This window comes from Cibotium barometz, chromosome 65 (assembly GCF_041138505.1).
Source record: "Cibotium barometz isolate CiBa-2024 chromosome 65, ASM4113850v1, whole genome shotgun sequence".
Lineage (NCBI taxonomy): Eukaryota > Viridiplantae > Streptophyta > Polypodiopsida > Cyatheales > Cibotiaceae > Cibotium > Cibotium barometz.
The window spans coordinates 25,687,595-25,708,685 of NC_141110.1; positions in this window are offsets into that span (position 1 = coordinate 25,687,595).

Sequence of the window (21,091 nt, forward strand, 5' to 3'; positions counted from 1 at the left end):
TTAAATGATTGTTTTAAAGATAGCTGATGTTGATAAAAAGGCAATTTTATATTGGGTGTGTAAGTGGTGTGACTAGTTTTAAGTTTGCATAAATATCTGGCTAGGGGGCCTGGGAACTTTTTTCCCTGGTACCCGGGACAAAACCTAACCAAATTTTGAATTGGATCCCATCACTACAATGGTTGGGGGTTGTCTAGCCCACGAGACTGGATGGGGTTAGGCTGGACTGATGGATCCTTAAATTGAGACTCAATTCTGTTATGGTACGATAGATGAAGTAAATCCCGGACAAAAATAGTTCTATGGAAAAGAATCAACGGCTGTGCCTCTCAATGAGGAAAAAAGCGTTGGTCTCTATGATCCAACTGCAATCTTTTCCCTGATCTGACTTGGGACTTACGGGTTTGGTCAGATCAATTCAGTTAGTTAAGGCTTTTGACTACGTTAGAGAAAAGTTATCCTGGAGGAATCGCCCGTGCTTTCCGGGCAAGGGAAGTTTTTCCGGGATCGGTTTTGGAAGAACCGATGGATTAGTCTCTTGTCCGGATATCCGTGGGCGAGGCCCCGAGTGTGAGACCTTGCCCCGCGCAAGAAGTGCTACTTTTGCTATGCTAGAACACCTGAATTCGTTGCGCGGTGGGGATAGAGACCTCACAGCTCGTATCAGAGCGAATTGGCTAATGAGGATCAACCGAGAAGCCAAAAATGTCAAAAATTTATGAAGAAGCAGTAAAAGGTTATAATTGTGTGAAAAAGATTCATACGAATTGATATTCAAACTGTTGGTAATTGGGTCTTCAGATGGAAGTACCGCAATTGTATGGAATCCCTGACTTGCTTGAGGCCTAGATATGATGGTAAAATGTCAAAAATTTATGAAGAAGCAGTAAAAGGTTATAATTGTGTGAAAAAGATTCATACGAATTGATATATACGAATTGATATTCAAACTGTTGGTAATTGGGTCTTCAGATGGAAGTACCGCAATTGTATGGAATCCCTGACTTGCTTGAGGCCTAGATATGAGGATCAACCGAGAAGCCAAAAATGTCAAAAATTTATGAAGAAGCAGTAAAAGGTTATAATTGTGTGAAAAAGATTCATACGAATTGATATTCAAACTGTTGGTAATTGGGTCTTCAGATGGAAGTACCGCAATTGTATGGAATCCCTGACTTACTTGAGGCCTAGATATGATGGTATTTACCTTATAGTTCCAAGGACCGTGACTACCCATATACATCGAGGGTATAACTGCAGTATATATGAGTAAATCTAAGACTTGAAATTATAAGCATTAATACTATCCAGATGATGAATTCGAATGTGGTTGATATGATTTTAAATTCTCGTTTTGAGAACTCATGAGTTGAGTTGGATTCTGATTGAAAAATGAAGATTCCTGAATTTTGGTTGAACTGTAATAAACTAAGCAAAACCACAATGAGGATGAATGGGAGGAGTCTCTCTGATGATGTTCATAGCTGGAATGACATTAATGACTTTAGAAAATCACTATGAGATTAGTGGATTGTGCTTTGGCAGATTGCTACTGTTAACATTTGACCAAGTGGATTAAGTTGAGGGATGTCAAATTAAAAATCTATATAATTGAAAATTTCCATGAAGGTCTGTTCACATATAAAATTCTGTCTAATGGACCATTATTGTGATAAGAATTTGAATGATTCGATCTGAGTGAATTATTATCTGATGATGAGTTTTATATAAGGGATCTTTATCCCAAGATTTTGTTGGGTTCACTAGACTATAAGGAAGTCTAGAATTAGTTGGATCTTAAGGAAAAGAGTTCTCCTCTAATTTTTCGAGATGAGGACATCTCGCGTTTTTTAAGTGGGTTAGGATGTAAGATTCATCCCTCCGGCTTTTGAGGTGTGCAGGTGTAAAAACCTTCCCTTCTGATCTTATAATTATTCCCTTCTCTAAAATAAAAGACACATCTTGTTTTACCTTGTTTTGGTCTAGAGAGAGAAAATGTCTAGAGGGAGGTAATTCAAAATTGAAATATTTTTGGATATAAAAATCCTCCTAGTGTCTAAAATGGTTTCCCTTGAAACAGATATTCAAAAAGAAATTTCCAATGTGCAATTGGAATAAATTGAAATCAGGTAAAAAGCACCTTAGCCTAAGGGTCCAGCTTTTCTGAAATTTTTGAATTAAGGTTCTTATGGACCAATTAGATTAATCCAAATGTAGGGAGGAGATAAATTGAAGAATAAAAGGAAATCTCCCCAAAAATGAGTAAATACTCACATAAGATGAAGAGTTGACTAAGGACAAGGTTATTAGTTAAAAAAGAAGAGATATTTAGAAGAAATGATGCATTTTTGACACCTCGGTGTGGGGGAATTCCCCTCATGAAGGGGGCACCTATTTCACATGTGTGGTTGATTTTTAAAACTCACAAATGATGAGATATTTTCATCTCTCCTCTCTCCTGCTTCAACTAGATCCAAAAAGTAAGCTAAACTGACCTAAAAATGGTCAAAAGTTGACCAAACTGATCTGGAAAGTTCTAGAATCAGTTTACTCGGTTAGAGGCTCACTTTCTCCTATAAATGAAGCCTCCCCCTTTGTAAATGGTTAATAGTGTTTTATGCACTGTTACTCTACTCCTCTCCCCACAGCCAAAAACACTGAATTTATTGATAATTCATTAGTTTTTGACCATTTCCTCTTCAAAAGAATTGGTGGCCACTCTTGTTGCAAACAAGAGTAGATCCCTCAAACCATCAAGCCAAAGGAAAGCTCACAAAAATTCATGTAAGCTAGAAATCCTACTTTTTCTTTATTCCATTTAATGGTTTTCTAATTTTTGTTTTCTTTAAAATGAAAAATGATGCTATGCCTTATTTGGAAAGGCTTTCCCCCTCTCTTCATTTTTGAATTCAGCCTTTCTTTATCCTAGATGTGTAATCAAATTGTTAGAATTAAACTTTTCATGTTGTTTCTCTTTAAAAAGTGAAATTTGATTAGTTTAGAATGCTTTAAACCATTTGGGATAATTTCTAAGTAACTTGAGAATGAAAAAATAAATAAAAAATGGCCAGCCATACAAAGGAGGTTATGGCAAAATTTTCTTAAACTTTGTGAAATAAGTTTTATCTTTTATTATTCAAAAAGAGTAATCCCCACTACTTGTGTATTCTAAAAGTGTTATTTTTATTCTATGCATAGAAAAATGCATATTAGAAATATTTTTATAATAAAAGTATTATTTTCATTAGAATTAATTTCTATGCATAGAAAGATGCATATTGGGAATACTTTGATTATAAAAGTGTTACTTTCATCAAAATTGATTTTTATGCAAAAATAGATGCATAAAATTTTTATTATTATAAAAGTGTTACTTTCATTTAAATTAAATTTATGGAATAAGTTGTATCTTTTATTATTCAAAAAGAGTAATCCCCACCGCTTGTGTATTCTAAAAGTGTTATTTTTATTCTATGCATAGAAAAATGCATATTAAAAATATTTTTATAATAAAAGTGTTATTTTCATTAGAATTAATTTCTATACATAGAAAGATGTATATTGGGAATATTTTGATTATAAAAGTGTTACTTTAATCAAATTTTGATTTTATGCATAAATAGATGCATAAAAGAAAATTTTTTAATAAAAGCGTTACTTTAATCAAATTTTGATTTTATGCATAGAAAGATGCATAAAGAAATTTATTTTTATTTCAAAAGAGTTATTCTCATTAATTTTCATTTTATGCATAGAAAGATGCATAAAGAAAATTATTTTCATTTCAAAAGAGTTATTCTCATTATTTTGATTTTATGCATAGAAAGATGTATAAAGAAATTTATTTTTATTTCAAAAGAGTTATTCTCATTAATTTTGATTTTATGCATAGAAAGATGCATAAAGAAATTTATTTTTATTTCAAAAGGGTTATTCTCATTAAAATTGAATTTATGCATAGAATGATGCATAAAAGATTTATTTTTATTTCGAAAGTGCTATTCTCCTTAAAATTGCATTTATGCATAAACAAATTTTTATAAAAGTGTTATTTCCCACTGAAGTTGTTCTTATGCATAATTAGATGCGTAAAGAATCTTTATATCAAAAATAAGAATTCTCTTAGATTCTAAATAGATGTGATATGAATCAGATAGATGAGAATGAATAGAGGATGGATGTAATGAGAACAGAAGTGATGAGAATGAAAGGTGAATAGATGTGATGATATGTGATGCAAATCAGATAGATGGGAATGAATAAAGGATGGATGTGATGAGAATAGAAGTGATGAGAATGAAAGGTAAATAGATGTGATGATATGTGATGCGAATCAGATAGATGGGAATGAATAGAGGATGGATGTGATGAGAATAGAAGTGATGAGAATGAAAGGTAAATACTAGATGTGATGATATGTGATGCGAATCAGATAGATGGATGGATGGATGGATGGATAGATGGATGGATGGATGTGATGAGAATAGAAGTGATGAGAATGAGAGGTAAATAGATGTGATGAGATGGGATGCGAATCACATAGACGGGAATGAATGGATGGATGGATGAGAATAGAAGTGATGGATGAATGAATGAATGGATGGATGTGATGAGAATGAGAGGTAAATAAATGTGATGAAATGGGATGCGAATCAGATAGATGGGAATGAATGGATGGATGGATGGATGTGATGAGAATAGAAGTGATGAGAATGAAAGGTAAATAGATGTGATGATATGTGATGCGAATCAGATAGATGGGAATGAATAGAGGATGGATGTGATGAGAATAGAAGTGATGAGAATGAAAGGTAAATAGATGTGATGATATGTGAGGTGAATCACATAGATGGGAATGAATGGATGGATGGATGTGATGAGATTGAGAGGTAAAAAGATGTGATGAGATGGGATGCGAATCAGATAGATGGGATTGAATGGATGGATGGATGTGATGAGAATAGAAGTGATGAGAATGAGAGGTAAATAGATGTGATGCGATGGGATGTGAATCAGATAGATGGGAATGAATGGATGGAGGGATGTGATGAGAATAGAAGTGATGAGAATGAGAGGTAAATAGATGTGATGATATGTGATGCGAATCAGATAGATGGGAATGAATGGATGGATGGACGGATGCGATGAGAATGGATGGATGTGATGATATGTGATGCGAATGAGATAGATGGGAATGAGATAGATGAGAATGGATGCCATGTGATGATATGTGATGCGAATGAGATAGATGGGAATGAATGGATGTATGGATGGATGTGATGATATGTGATGCAAATCAGATAGATGGGAATGAATGGATGGATGGATGGATGCGATGAGAATGGATGGATGTGATGATATGTGATGCGAATCAGATAGATGGGAATGAATGGATGGATGGATGGATGTGATGATATGTGATGCGAATCAGATAGATGGGAATGAATGGATGGATGCGATGAGAATAGGAGTGACGAGAATGTGAGGTGAATAGATGTGATGAGATGTAAGAAGGCAAATCAGATAGATGGGAAAGAATGGATGGATGGATGTGATGAGAATAGAAGTGATGAGAATGAAAGGTAAATAGATGTGATGATATGTGATGCAAATCAGATAAATGTGAATGAATAGATGAGATGTGATGTAAATCAGATAAATGTGAATGAATAGATGAGATGTGATGTCATGTGAATCAGGATGTAAATGAATACTGAGCGAGTGGTAGCAAGCAAGCATTAGAGCCTAGCAGACTTGCGTCAACACTTTAGCATCATGGGCTTTGACAATGTGGAAGAGTCAAGTTTCAAGTTGATGAGAAGAAAGGTATATCTGATTCCACTACATGTCTAGAATTAACCCTTACACTTTCTGGTTATTGTGCCACTTTCTATATTTTTACAGATTGGGAATCATAAGGAGGGGACAACCATAGTCTCAGAATCATGGCAAATGGGGGACCTTGAATTCAGCAGCAAGGTGCATAGCCCTACCAACACATAGTAGGCATGTGGAAGAGCTTGAAGATGAACTGAGTATATGGGAAAATAGCCTCTATTTTGATGCACGTGAGGGGCAAGAGTTTCAGGAGATTGAGGTGAAGGCAATGACAAGCTTTCAAGTCAACAAGGAGATGGAGATCAACATGAAGTAAATGTCACAAGAGGGGCAAAAAATGAAGACATTATAATAACTTTAGATTAGATGACATGCTTGTAATTTTCTAGCAGGCTCTTTTTTAACCAATCTTTATTTAATTGAAATCTTAATATTTTTACAAATTATAAAATTTTTTTTTGTCTTCGTGAGCCGTCCTTTGAACGCTCCCCGCCAGTTGTTGCAACCAAACTTCCCTTAGAAAAACACATATACCAAATGCTCCCCGCCAGCATTTTGGCATAAGACAGTCCTTTAAGAAAACAGGGTTTCTATGCAAGTTTTCAGTTTTGATTTTCTTTTGAATACAATGAGTAGAAAATTTTGCCATAACCTCCTTTGTATGGCTGACCATTTTTCATTTTTTTTTTCATTCTCAAGTTACTTAGAAATTATCCCAAATGGTTTAAAGCATCTAAACTAATCAAATTCCACTTTTTTAAAGAGAAACAATATGAAAAGTTTAATTCTAACAATTTGATTACACATCTAGGATAAAGAAAGGCTGAATTCAAGAATGAAGAGAGGGGGAAAGCCTTTCCAACAAGGCATAGCATCATTAATAAAACAAAAATTAGAAAACCATTAAATGGAATAAAGAAAAGTAGGATTTCTAGCTTACATGAATTTTTGTGAGATTTCCTTTGACTTGATGGTTTGAGGGATCTACTCTTGTTTGCAACAACAGTTTGCAACAAGAGTGGCCACCAATTCTTTTAAAAAGGAAATGGTCAAAAACTAATGAATTATCAATAAATTCACTGTTTTGGCTCTGGGGACGGAGGAGTAGAGTAACAGTGCATAAAACACTATTAACCATTTACAAAGGGGGAGGCTTCATTTATAGGAAAAAGTGAGCCTCTAACCAAGCAAACTGATTCTAAAATTTTCCAGATCAGTTTGGTCAATTTTTTACCATTTTTAGGTCAGTTTAGCTTACTTTTTGGATCTAGTTGAAGCAGGAGAGAGGAGAGATGAAAATATCTCATTATTTGTGAGTTTAAAACTCAACCACACATGCGAAATAGGCACCTCCTTCATGAGGGGAATTCCCCCACACTGAGGTGTCAAAAATGCATCATTTCTTCTAAATATCTCTTCTTTTTTAACTAATAACCTTGTCCTTAGTCAACTCTTCATCTTATGTGAGTATTTACTCATTTTTGGGGGGATTTCCTTTTATTCTTCAATTTATCTCCTCCCTACTTTTGGATTAATCTAATTAGTCCATAGGAACCTTAATTCAAAAATTTTAAAAAATTTGGACCCTTAGGCTAAGGTCCTTTTTACCTGATTTCAATTTATTCTAATTGCACATTGGAAATTTCTTTTTGAATATCTGTTTTAGGGGAAACCACATTAGGAAGTGAATGGGGTCTTCTTGGGCCCTTTAATTTGCCCAAGCCTAATCAAGGTGATTAAGGAATAGCCAAATGGGGGGTTTCCATGTGGACTGAAATGTTGGGTTTGTAAGAGAGGTGTAAGAGTGGTCAAAGGGTGCACTTTTTCTCCCAAAAAGGGGGGGAGGCAATTTTGCAATTTTCGGACCTCCATAACTTCTACATACAAGCTCCGATTTGAGCGGACATTATAGATCCGTGATCTACGCATCAAGAGCTTTCCATAGATATGTTACATGATATGGTTTTATCCGCTAGATTTTAAATTCCATTTTCTCCCTAAAATTCAAATTCGAATAAAGTAGCCGTTTTGAAGCTTCTAATTAGAAAACGTTTCTTCTTAAGAGAAAAGGTTTGACTCCTTAAACTGCCAAATAAAAGGGCCCAAGAAGACTCCATTGAGGTCCTAATGTTTTAGACACTAGGAGGATTTTTATATCCAAAAATATCTCAATTTTGAATTACCTTCCTCTAGACATTTTCTCTCTCTAGGCCAAAACAGGGTAAAACAAGATCTCTCTTTTATTTGAGAGAGGGGAATAATTATAAGATCAGAAGGGGAGGTTTTTACACCTGCACACCTCAAAAGCTGAAGGGAGGAATCTTACATCCTACCCCACTTAAAAAACATGAGATGTCCTCATCTCGCAAAATTAGAGGAGAACTCTTTTCCTTAAGATCCAACTGATTATGGGGTTCCTTATAGTTTGGTGAACCCAACAAAATCCTGGGATAAAGATTCCTTATATAAAACTCATCAGATAATAACTCACTCAGATCGTATCATTCAAATCCTTATCACAATAATGGTCCATTAGACCGAATTCTCTATCTGAACAGTCCTTCATGGAAATTTTCAATTATACAGATTTTTAATTTGACATCCCTTAACTTGATCCATTGGGTCAAATGTTAATAGCAGCAATCTGCCAACACAATTCACTAATCTCATAGTGATTTGCTGAAGTCATTAACGTCATTCTAGCTACGAACATCATCAGGGACTCGTCCCATTCATCCTCATTGTGGTTTTGCTTAGTTTATTACATTTCAACCGAAATTCAAGAATCTTCATTTTTCAATCAGAATCCAATTCAACTCATCAGTTCTCAACCAGAATTTAAAATCATATCAACCACATTCGAATTCATCATCTGGATAGTATTAATGATTATAATTTCAAGTCTTAGATTTACTCGTATATATACTGCCAGTAAAGAGCCGGTATATACGGGTAGTCACGATCCTTTGGAACTATAAGGTAAATACCATCATGTCTAGGCCTCAAGCAAGTCAGGGATTCCATACAATTGCGGTACTTCCATCTGAAGACCCAATTACCAATTTTTACGAATTTCAGTTTGAATATCGATTCGTATGAATTTTTTTCACACAATTACAACCTTTTACTGCTTCTTCATAAATTTTTGACATTTGCAACTTTAACAGATAGGTCTCCACGACCTCATTCACAAGATGGCCAAAATGCTTCCCCAGCATTCTTGACATAAAACAGTCATTTAAAAAATAGATTTCACATACAAATACAGTTCCAACAATATTTCCATTTTTTCTCATCACACTCCACATCCTTTCACATTAGTCCCCATCTTTTCTCATCTTCCCACAAATTTTTTTTTCATCGATCCCTATCACATCACATCATTCCCACATCAAATCACATCCAATCGCATCATTCACACCAATCCACATCATCCATACATCCATCCACATCAATCCACATTATCCACACATCCATCCACATCGTCCATACATCTATCCACATCAATCCACACGTCAATCCACATCATCCATACATCCATCCACATTAATCCACATTATCCACACATCCATTCACATCTTCCATACATCCATCCACATCAATCCATACGTCAATCCACATTACCCACACATCAATCCACATCATCCATACATCCATCCAGATCAATCTAGATTATCCACTCATCCATCCACATCAATCCACATTATCCACACATCCATCCACATCTTTCATACATACATCCACATCAATCCATACGTCAATCCACATTACCCACGCATTAATCCACATCATCTATACATTCATCCACATCAATCCACATTATCCACTCATTCATCCACATCAATCCACATTACCCACTCATTCATCCACATCAATCCACATTATCCACACATCCATCCACATCTTTCATACATACATCCACATCAATCCATACGTCAATCCACATTACCCACGCATCAATCCACATCATCTATACATTCATCCACATCAATCCACATTATCCACTCATTCATCCACATCAATCCACATTACCCACACATCAATCCACATTCATTTCATAAGTATTCCCATTCTCATCTAATCACATCTTTTTCTATCTCATCACTTATTTCCTCATTCATCCTCATCAGATCACATCTACTTGCACTTACCCATACATCTCATCACTTCACATACATTAATATCTATCTAGTTTACATCGCATCTTATCACATCCATTTCACATCACATCTCATTCATTCACATCCCGATTCACATGCTAACACATTCATTCATGTCCCTTAAGGTTCATTCACATCCCGATTCACATGCTAACACATTCATTCATGTCCCTTAAGGTTCATTCACATCCCGATTCACATGTTATCACATTCATTCACATCCTATATCATTCATTTACATCCTGATTCACATGCTAGCACATTCATTCATGTCCCTTATCATTCATTCACATCCCGATTCACATGTTATCACATTCATTCACATCTTATATCATTCATTTACATCCTGATTCACATGACATCACATCTCATCTATTCATTCACATTTATCTGATTTGCATATCTCATCGCATCTATTTACCTTTCATTCTCATCACTTCTATTCTCATCACATCCATCCATCCATTCTTTCCCATCTATCTGATTCGCATTACATCTCATCACATCTATTCACCTCACATTCTCGTCACTCTTATTCTCATCGCATCCATCCATCCATTCATTCCCATCTATCTGATTCGCATCACATATCATCACATCTATTTACCTCTCATTCTCATCACTTCTATTCTCATCACATCCATCCATCCATCCATTCATTCCCATCTATCTGATTCGCATCACATATCATCACATCTATTTACCTCTCATTCTCATCACTTCTATTCTCATCACATCCATCCATCCATCCATTCCCATCTATCTGATTCACATTCCATCTCATCACATCTATTTACCTCTCATTCTCATCACATCCATCCATCCATTCCCATCTATCTGATTCACATTCCATCTCATCACATCTATTTACCTCTCATTCTCATCACATCCATCCATCCATTCATTCCCATCTATCTGATTTGCATCCCATCTCATCACATCTATTTACCTCTCATTCTCATCACTTCTATTCTCATCACATCCATCCATCCATTCATTCACATCTATTTGATTTGCATCACATCTATTTACCTTTCATTCTCATCACTTCTATTCTCATCACATCCATCCTCTATTCATTCCGATCTATCTGATTCGCATCACATATCATCACATCTATTTACCTTTCATTCTCATCACTTCTATTCTCATCACATCCATCCATCAATTCATTCCCATCTATCTGATTTGCATCCCATCTCATCACATCTATTTACCTCTCATTCTCATCACTTCTATTCTCATCACATCCATCCATCCATTCATTCCCATCTATCTGATTCGCATCCCATCTCATCACATCTATTTACCTCTCATTCTCACTTTTATTCTCATCGCATCCGTCCATCCATTCATTCCCATCTATCTGATTTGCATCACATATTATCACATCTATTTACCTTTCATTTGCATCACATATCATCACATCTATTTACCTTTCATTCTCATCACTTCTATTCTCATCACATCCATCCTCTATTCATTCTTTTCTATGTAATTCATATCACATCTTATAACATCTATTTATATAATGTAAGAGAATTCTTATTTTTGATACAAAGATTCTTTATGCATCTATTTATGCATAAGAACAACTTCAGTGGGAAATAACACTTTTATAAAAATTCGTTTATGCATCTATTTATGCATAAATTCAATTTTAAGGAGAATAACAATTTCGAAATAAAAATAAATCTTTTATGCATCTTTCTATGCATAAATTCAATTTTAATGAGAATAACTCTTTTGAAATAGAAATAAATTTCTTTATGCATCTTTCTATGCATAAAATCAAAATTAATGAGAATAACTCTTTTGAAATAAAATTTCTTTATGCATCTTTCTATGCATAAAATCAAAATTAATGAGAATAACTCTTTTGAAATAAAATTAAATTTCTTTATGCATCTTTCTATGCACAAAATCAAAATAATGAGATTAACTCTTTTGAAATAATAATAAACATCTTTATGCATCTTTCTATGCATAAAATCAAAATTTGATGAAAGTAACGCTTTTATAAAAAAATTCTTTTATGCATCTATTTATCCCAAGACTTCTAGATCACAGGTCTGGATTCCCAAGCAGAATTCCTCGAATTCTGTAATCTTGATCCTCAGATCAAAATCAAAGGTCTCAATTTAATTTTAGATTCGGTGGGTGATTTAATTGAATTTTCCTGAACTGGTCACATTGTCTTTTCTTGAAACTGACGAAGGAGATTAAGTCGTGGTCATACTCTAATTTAGGGTTCGAGTCTCGAAAGGTTCTCCCTGAACTATCTTTCTCAAAGGGTAATATTTCAATTACTACTTTACTAAATTTCATTCATTCAGTATTTTGCTTAACTGAATTCAAAATTAAACACATATTCCTATGAGGAATAAATTAATCATTTATTTAAAATTCTGACTTTGATAGATCTTCTGAATTTTCTCATTACCATCCTAGAGAATATGAAACAGTAGAATTTTCCTTCGTAGAGTATTTACTTATTCATTTACCAATACTCATGGGATTTAAACAATGATTAAAGACAACTCTCATTTTGATATAAAAAAAATTCTGTATGCATCTATTTATGCATAAAATCCAATTCTATGGAAATAACACTTTTATATAAAAGAAAATCCTTTTATGCATCTATTTATGCATAAAAATCAATTTTGATGAAACTAACACTTTTATAATAAAAAAATACTTTTATGCATCTATTTATGCATAAAAATCCATTTTGATGAAAGTAACACTTTTATAATAGAAAAAATTCTTTTATGCATCTATTTATGCATAAAAATCCATTTTGATGAAAGTAATATTTTTATAATAAAAAAAATTCTTTTATGCATCTATTTATGCATAAAAATCAATATTGATGAAAGTAACACTTTTATAATTTTAAAAAAATATTTTATGCATCCATTTATGCATAAAAATCAATATTGATGAAAGTAACACTTTTATAATAATAAAAAATCCTTTTATGCATCTATTTCTGCATAAAAATCAATATTGATGAAAGTAACACTTTTATAATGAAAAAAATTCTTTTATGCATAAAAATTAATATTGATGAAAGTAACACTTATAAAAAAATTCTTTTATGCATCTATTAATGCATAAAAATAAATATTGATGAAAGTAACACTTTTATATTAAAAAACATTATAATAAATAAAATCTTTTATGCATAAAAATCAATATTGATGAAAGTAACACTTTTATAATAATGAAAAATCTTTTATGCATAAAAATCAATACTAATAAAAATCACTCTTTTATAATAATAATAAAAATAACCAATATGCATCTTTCTATACATAGAATTTAATTTTAATGGAAATAACACTTTTATAATAAAAATATTTCTACTATGCATTTTTCTATGCCTAGAATGAAAATAACACTTTTAGAATACATAAACACAAGGGATTACTCTTTTTGAATAAAAAAGATAAAACTTATTCCACAAAATTTAAGAAAATTTTGCCATAACCTCCTTTGTATGGCTGACCATTTTTCAAATTTTCATATCCTTAAGTCACTTAAAAATTATCCCCAAATGGTTTAAAGCATTCTAAACTAATCAAATTCCACTTTTAAAAGAGAAATAGTATTGAAAAGTTTAATTCCAACAATTAGATTACTTATCTAGGATAAAGAAAGGCTGAATTTAAGAATGAGAGAGGGGGAAAGCCTTTCCAACAAGGCATAGCATCATTGTACATTTCAAATCAAACAAAAATTAGAAAACCATTAAAAAAGAATAAAGAAAAAGTAGGATTTCTAGCTTACATGAATATCTGAGAGCTTTCATTTGGCTTGATGGTTTGAGGGATCTACTCTTGTTTGCAACAAGAGTGGCCACCAATTCTTTAGAAGAGGGAATGGTCAAAAACTAATGAATTATTAAGAAATTCATAGTTTTTGGCTCTAGGGAGGAGTAGAGTAACAGTGCATAAAACACTATTAAGTTTCTACAAGGGAGGGGGGCTTCTATTTATAGGAAAAAGTGAGCTTCTAATCGAGCAAACTGATTCTAGAATTTCCAGATTAGTTTGGTCAATTTTTGACCATTTTTGGGTCAGTTTAGCTTACTTTTTGGAACTAGACTTGAATTAAGAGAGAGGAGAGATGAAATATCTCAATATTTAAGAATTTAAAACTCCACCACACACATGTGAAATAGACGCCTCCTTCATGAGGGGGAATCCCCACTCTGAGGTGTCAAAAAGTTATTTTTTTAGTATTTCCTTTGGTCCTTAGTCCACTCTTCATCTTATGTGAGTATTTACTCATTTTTGGGGTGGATTTTCTTTATTTCTTCTATTTATCTCCTCTCTACATTTGGATGAAAAACCTGCCTAGGTCTTGACCAGCTTGGGTATGGTGAAAAATGGTGTGCTTCCGGTACGATGGGCGAGGGACGACGAAGCGATCTCTGAGTGAAGTGACAGGACACCTAAGGAGGATCCTGGAGGGTTCTGACCAGGCGATGGACGGGCTTGCGATGCTTAGGACACCCATGCGTATGTCGTGGAAGATATATATATGTATGATGACGAGAAAATTATTGTAATCTATTATTGGATCTCGTTGTTGACCTGCTGGTCAACAAAACAGAGAGTCCAGAGAGATATTGTTTTGTGAGAAACAAGGATTGAATGGAAATTTTGAGTTATGACATCTGTAACCAATAATTATTTATCAATGGATTGTTTTAAAAGTTAAAGTTTAAAGAGGAGTGTGTACGTATCTATATTCTAAAGCAAAAGTTAAGAAAGTTAAAGTTTAAAGAGGAGTGTGTACGTATCTATATTCTAAAGCAAAAGTTAAGAAAGGCATTTAATTATGGGTGGGTGAGTACTTGTCTGGTTCTACTAATTCCAGTCCGGATGGGGTTAGGCTGGAATCAATAGAGTTTTAATGATAAAATTTATCAATAGGAATATGCTTAGAACTCGAGTAGTTAATTAAAAGCCTGAAGACTTCTCTAATGAATAGATGGATTCAATTAGGAAAAAAGCGTTGATTCCTTCAAGTTAAGCTGTAATAGTTTCCCTTCTATTTGATTTAATGAAATGAAGGTTAGTTCAATATCTTGACCTCGTTATAGAGAAATCCGTTAAGAAAATAAAAATGGTGGAATCGTCCCTGTTTTTCGGGCAGGGAAAATTTTCTCGGTTTCAGTTTTCGGAATGACCACCTGCTTAGTCTCATGCCTGGACATTCGAGGGCGAGGCCCCGAGTGAGAAACCTTGCTCCGTGCAAGAGGAAGCTACTTCCGCTGCTACCATCCGGGAATCCGGTGTGGAGAGGGGGTAGTGGGATCTTACAGGTATGAAGCTTTGTTCAGCAAATATCAACAAGTGGCTTTACATGTTGTTGCTTCTTCTTTTTCACCTTCTATGATGGGAGATTCAAAGAGTTCTTTAGCAATGGAGCACCTTAAGATGAGCAAGTTTATCATGGCTTTGGATCCCACCTTGCATGGAAAAGTTCTTAGCAAGGATCCCACTAATTTTAAAGAGGCTCTTCGTATTGCTTTTGAAGAAGGAGGCTACTCTTCATATTGAGTCCACATTCCAATCTTCTCTGAGTGTGCCAATCCCACCCCACGAGTAGAGATAGCCTCAACATCTCAGGTACAAGCTCCATCCTTGGATCATAACATTGCACAACTTATGGTAGAGTTTGCTGATTTGAAGTTACACTTAGTCAACGTAAGGCCACCTAGGGTTCCACGAGTTGAGGATAAACCTAGGGATAGAAGTAGTGTCACATGCTATGAATGTCAAGAGAAGGGGCACTATCGCACTAAGTGTCCAAAATTGAGGAACACAGAGGATAAAAGTTCTCTTTTAGAGAAAACATGCTCAGAAGAAGAAGAGGAAACATTGATGCCATTAATGGCAAAAAGTGGTCGTAAAACTAGGAGCAAAGAAGAAGAAGAACAACAAGATAAATCTCAAGAAGAGGAGAAAAATAATAAGAAGAAGAAGTCGTCTAGGAGAAAAATTGGACAATTTGACTTTCCTCTTGGACAAGGATATCTTAGCTATGACCTCTTAACAGATCTTAGGGAGAAAAGGGCACAAATCACATTTGGATAGCTTTTGGCACTCTCTCCAAAGCTCAGAAAAGAATGGGGTAAGCTGGCTAGCACAAGGGAATCTAAGGAAAAGAAGAAGAGGGATAATGGGACTTCTATGGCTCAAAAGGTGGATATTGATGTAGGAGATTATGTGCCTGTGATTGGTGTCATCATTGAGGGGCAAACAATTTCCAATGCATACATTGATGGAGGTGCGTCAATCAATGTCATTAGTGAAAAAACAATGAAAGATGTCGATTTAAAGTTGTCTTCTACTAACTCTCCCTATCGCATCAAACTTGCTGATAATACTAGGGTGAAAACCTTAGGAATTGTCAGGAATTTGGGAGTGGATGTATGTGGTATTTTTGTGCCTACAACTTTCCACATCATTCCTACAAAGCTTGATGCTAGGGCTTACCCATTGATATTGGGTAGGCCATGGCTTCGCCAAGTGAAGGCAATTCAAAAGTGGGAGACAGGTGATCTTATTCTACAAGGTGAGAATAAGAAGGTCCACTACAACATCAAGAGTCGTCGTCGCAAGAAAGTGGTAAGAGGTGAACCTTCAACTTCCAAAAGTTCAGAGTTAGAGTCATCCGCCGATGAAGAGGAGACAAGTGGTAGCTCCGAGGACTCCATCTCAGAAGGGGAGGTGTAGGGAGTTGTATTTGGTCTTTCCCTGAGAAGGGATCGAGGGGATGTTGAAGACAATGGAGCCTTGGAAGGGGAAGCTTCTTCAACCATGTTCAAGAAAGGAGATGTGGACCTCACTAGTTTTGAACTTCTTCTTGATGAGTCCATATAGCAGGTACTGAAAGGGAGAATTACTTAAAAAATGTTGGATGGATTTCCCAACCTTTTTGCAAACATCTACTCACAAGTATGCCAAGTTACCCTAGTAGAGCACAAGATTGATCTCAAGCCCCAAAGTAAGCCAATGGTACAACGGCTAAGGCGTTTGGGAGTAGTGAAAACGGGGGTGCTTAAGAATGAGGTAACTAATTTGCTTGAATCTGGATTTTTTTTTCCAGTAGAGAATTGAGAGTGCATTTTCCCACTTGTAGTCACTCCCAGAAAGGGTGGAAAATGGCATGTGTGTGTGGACTTTCGCCCTCTGAAGAGTGCATGCACAAAGAGGGATTATTATTCTCTACCCTTTCAGGATGAGATTTTGGATCAAGTTGCAGGGTCATGAGTTGTATTCAGTGTGTGATGGATACTCTAGATACTTTCAAATCCGGATTTGTGAAGAAGATCAAAGGAAAACCTCATTTATAACCCCTTGGGGAGTGTATATGCCTATAGGGTGATGCCATTTGGCTTGACCAATGCACCAGCAACTTTTCAACGCTTCATGAGTCAAGTATTTGTACCTTACTTGGGAAAGTTTCAACCAAAAATTCAGGAATCATCATTTTTCAATCAGAATCCAATTCAACTCATCAGGTCTCAACCAGTATTTTAAAATCATATCAACCACATTTGAATTCATCATTTGGATAGCATTTTAGCTTATCATTTCAAGATCTTAGATTTACTTATATATACTGCCAGTAAAGAGGTGCAGTTATACTCTCGGTATATACGGGTAGTCATGGTCCTTGGAATTATAAGGTAAATACCATCATGTCTAGGCCTCAAGCAAGTCAAGGATTCCATACAATTGCAATACCTCCATCTGAAGACCCAATTATCAAATTAGGAATTTCATTCTGAATATCAATTTGTATGAGTTTCATCCCACAATTCCAACCTTTTACTACTACATAAATTTATGACATTCTTGGCTTCTCGGTTGATCCTTTTTAGCGAAATTGCTTCGATACCAGCTATAATTTCCTTGACCCCACTACGCAACAACTAATTCTAGAGTGCTAGTAGCGAAAGTAGCACTTCTTGCGTGGGACAGGATCCCACACTCGGGGCCTCGCCCACGGATATCCAGACAAGAGACTAATCCATCCGAACTCGGAAAAACTTCCCTTGCTCGAAAAGCACGGGCGATTCCTCCAGGATAACTTTTCTCTAGGTAGTCAAAAGCCTTAGCTAACTGAACTGATCTGACCGAACCTGTAAGTCCCATAGTTAGATCAAGCGAAAGATTGCACTTGGATCATAGAGACCAACGCTTTTTTCCTCATGGAGAGGCACAGCCGTTGATTCTTTTCCATAGAAATTTTTTTATCCAGGATATACTTCATCTATCGTACCAATAGAAATTGGTCTCATTTTAGGGATCCATTAGTCCAACCTAACCCCATCCACCAGTCCCATGGGTTAGCCAACCGCCCAACCACTATAGTGATGGGATCCAATTAGGAATTCGGTTAGGTTTTGTCCCGGGTACCAGGAAAAAGAGTTCCCAGGCCCCCTAGCGGGAAATTCATGCAAACTTAAAACTAGTCACACCACTTACACACCCAATATAAAATTGCCTTTTTCACAGAATCAACATCTTCTAAAAACAATCTTTTAATGAAACCATTGTGTCACTGATCATAATCGTCAAAATCTCTGGTTGTTGAACACTTATTTCCAATCATTCCTTCATCAGTGTACCTATGGCATCATTGGCAACCAGAACGCTCACCACTTGTCCACACAGGGGCCTTTTTTAATAGTTCCTAGCTCATAGTAACCGACAATATATTCACATAACAAAATGGAATCTCCGTTGAAGATCAGCAAGATTAACCAATGGATCCATGTAAAAGAGCCATGGACTCAACCGTTGAGGACCAGCAAGGTCAATCAACCAGATCCATGCCCGAATTCACAAAACAACTCTTACTCCTTGTTCCAATATCTTCCACGATGCACTCGTGGGTATCATCGGTGACCTAGAGCCCGAGAATCGTATGGTAAGAACCCTCTAGGATCCTTCGCAAGTGACCTAGCACTTCACTCATGGGCCGCTTCCTTGGTCCCTCATCCACCGTACTGGAAGCTCACCATTTAAATCGAACTGAGGCTGGTCAAGACCTCGCCGACCTTGCTACGCGAGACGTCCTCCGTTGACTCTCCGTTAACTGTTACAACTTTATCAGCTAGGTCTCCACCACGACCTTATTCACAAGATGGTCAAAATGCTTCCCCATCATTCTTGATATAAAACAATCATTTAAAAATAGGTCATAAATAAAACTTCTATAATGAATCTCTCATCTTTCCACATCAATCTACATTACTTAATCCACATTTATTTCATAAGCATTCCCAATCTCATCACATCATTTTCCATCTTAACACTTCTTTCCTCAATTAACCTCATCAGATCTCATCCACTCGCATTTACCCATACATCTCATCTCATCACATTCATTAACATCTATCCAGTTTACATCGCATCTTATCACATCCCATACCATTCATTCTCATCCTGATTCACATACCATCACATTCATTCACATCCCTTATCATTCATTCACATCCCGATTCACAGGTTATCCCATTAATTAACATCCCTTATCATTCATTCACATCCTGATTCACATGCTAACACATTCATTCCAATCCCATATCATTCATTCACATCCTTTATCATTCATGTCTATCCAATTTACATCACATCTCATCACCTCTATTCTCGTTCATATCCATCACATTCACATCCTCATATATTCTTCCACATACATCCACATCCATACTTATCACATACACATCCATGTCTATTCTTTCACATACATTCACATCCATACTTATCACATACACATCCACATCTATCCTTTCACATCCATCCTTTCACATACATACATCCACATCCATTCTTTCACATACATCCACTTCCATTCTTCACATACATCCACATCCATTCTTCACATACATCCACATCTATCCTTTCACATACATCCACATCCATTCTTTCACATACATTCACATCCATCCCATATCATTCATTTACATCTTGATTCACATGACATCTCATCATCTCTATTCACATCACATCCAACCATCCATTCATTCAAATTTATCTGATTCACATCACATCTATCCATCCATTCATTCACATTTATCTGATTCACATCACACCTATCCATCCATTCATTCTTTTATAAAAATCAACTTCTGTGGGAATAACACTTTTATAAAAATCCTTTTATACATCTATTTATGCATAAATTCAATTTTAAAGAAAATAACACTTTCGAACTGGGATTTCCCTGAATTTGGATAGAAACCTGATTACTCTGGAAGGAAGGAGCTGGAGTCTGGAATCTTGATCCCTAATTTCCCTGCCCCGAAAACCTTGATCCAAAAGGAATTGGGTAATCCATACTGCGATGTCCAAATTGGATTTCCCTGAATTTGGCGGATAGAAACCTGATTACTCTGGAAGGAAGGAGCTGGAATCTAGAATCTTGATCCCTAATTTCCCTGCCCCGAAAACCTTGATCCAAAAGGAATTGGGTAATCCATACTGCGATGTCCAAATTCTTGACAGTTATAGCATTCCACTCCCTTGTTCAAGGGTGGAACTTCCAAAGTTAAATTCTAGGGAATTGAGTTTTGGGAAAAGGACATTTCTTCCATTCTAGAACTTCCCCTATCCTGGGATTGACCCTGATATCTCTTAGGCAGTGGAAGGTTGGAATCATCTTCTGGAACTAATAATCTTTTGAAAGGTGATGGTTGTGGCTTTGGTGGGACCTTGACATCAAAGGCCTTGGAGAAATCCTTTGCCATCTGCACTGCTTCGGCCATGGAAACTGGCTTGGCGTTCTTCGCCAAAATATTCAAAGGTTCGTTCAGTCCCCGAATGAACCTGGCCATCAGCTGTTCTTCATTCAATGGTGGCGAGTATTTTTAGGAGAAGAGCGAACACTAGGTGATATGCTTCAATAGTTTTGCTCCCCTAGGTTAGCTCTAAGAATTCGTTTATCTTTGTTTTCAAAAATCCGGGAGGACAGAATCTCGTCCTTAGGTAAATTTTGAGATCATTCCATGTTTGGGTATTTCGATCCAGACGGTTTGTCTCGCAGTGGTTTTTCCATGCCAC